The sequence below is a fragment of the Trachypithecus francoisi genome, unplaced genomic scaffold (genome assembly GCF_009764315.1).
Source record: "Trachypithecus francoisi isolate TF-2019V2 unplaced genomic scaffold, Tfra_2.0 Lachesis_group10, whole genome shotgun sequence".
Taxonomy (NCBI): Eukaryota; Metazoa; Chordata; class Mammalia; order Primates; family Cercopithecidae; genus Trachypithecus; species Trachypithecus francoisi.
The window spans coordinates 104,535,995-104,537,930 of record NW_022681455.1 but is presented as its reverse complement, the minus strand read 5'-3'; positions in this window follow the sequence as shown (position 1 = coordinate 104,537,930).

Sequence of the window (1,936 nt, the reverse complement as noted above, 5' to 3'; positions counted from 1 at the left end):
TATATATATATATGAAAGCATATATATATATGCTTTCATTAAAAACATTCAATGTTTTTATCCCATAAGCAAAATATTTATGGAATGTTTTTTGGATTCCAAGCACTGTGCTGTGGTTTAGGATATTCTGGTGAATAAAACTCAGCTAGTGTCTTCTCTTAACAATTGTGCAGATGCATGGAAAGTGTGGTACAGTCAGAGAGCACAGTGTGTAGGTGGTGAGGATACAACCCCAGGCAGAGTAGTGACCCAGAGGAGCACACCTCTGGACTGATAATGTAAAACATCACTTCATGGGTCAGGTGCAGTGGCTCATGCCTGTAATCCCAGCACTTTGGGAGACCGAGGCAGGTGGATCACAAGGTCAGGAGTTCAAGACCAGCCTGACCAAGATGGTGAAACCCCATCTCTACTAAAAATATGAAAATTAGCTGGGCATGGCAGTGGGAGCCTGTAATCCTAGCTACTTGGGAGGCTGAAGCAGAGAATTGCTTGAACCCAGGAGGTGGAGGTTGCAGTGAGCCAAGATTGTGCCACTGCACTCCAGCCTGGGTGACAGAGCAAGACTCCTTCTCAAAAAAAAAAATCACCTTATAAAAACCCTCAACAAACTGGGTATTGAAGAAGCATACATCAAAATATTGAAGGCCACATATTACAAGCCCACAGCTAACTTTCACAATCACTGCAGAGTAAAAAATAAAAATATTTTTTTGTGGCTGAAAAATATTCTATTGTGTATATATGCTACATTTTCTTTACATTTTGGTTATTGGGAATAGTGCTGCAATAAACATGGGAGTGCAGATATCTCTTCAATATATTGATTTCCTTTCTTTTGGATACACAGTAGTGGAACTGCTGGGTCATATGGAAGTTCTGTTTATAATTTTTTGAGGAACCTCCTTACCATTCTGCATAGTGGCTGTACTAATTTACATTCCCACCAACAGTGTATGTGGGTTCCCCTTATTCCACATCCTCACCAGTATCTGTTATTGCCTGTCTTTTTGATACAGGCCATTTAACTGGAGTGACGTGATATTATGGTTTTGATTTACATTTCTCTGATGATTAGTGATGTTGAGCATTATTTCATATACTAATGGCCATTTGTACATTTGCTTTTTAGAAATGTCGATTCAGATCCGTGGCCTATTTTTATTCAGATTATTCATTTTATTGCTATTGAGTTATTTGAGCTCCTTATATATTCCAGTTTTTAATTCCTTTTCAGGTGGATCGCTTGTAAATATTTTCTTCAGTTCTGTGGGTTGCCAATTCACTTTGTTGATTGTTTGCTGTGCAGAAGCTTTTTAGCTTCACGTATCCTGTTTCTCTATTTTTGCTTTTGTTGCTTGTGCTTCTGAGGTCTTACACAAGATTTTTGCCCAAGGTATTTTCCGAAAGCTTTGTGCTACTAATTTCCTGTGTCCTGAGGTATTTTCCAAAAGCTTTATGGTATTAGTTTCATAATTTCAGGTCTCAGATGTAACACTTTTATCCATTTTTATTTGATTTTTGTATATGGTGAGAAATAGGTGTCCAGTTACATTCTTCTGCATATGGTTACCAAGTTTTCCTAGAAATATTTATGGAAGAAATTATTGTCTTTCCATTTTTCTTTGTTTTAAGAAAGTTTTTAATTTTCCGTCTTAATATCTTCATTGACCCCTTCACTGTTCAAGAGAAGGTTGCTTAATTTTCAGGTGTTGTGTAGTTTCTGGATTTCCTCTTGTTATTAATTGCTAGTTTTATTCCATTGAGGTCAGAAAAGATAATTGGTAGGATGTCTACTTTTTTAAGTTTGTTGAAACATGTTTTGTGTCCTAAAATATGGTCTATTCTGTAGAATGGCCCAGGCACTGATGAAACAAATGTGTATTTTGCAGCTGCTGGGTAAAAAGCTTGATAAATGTCAGTTAAGCTTATCTGG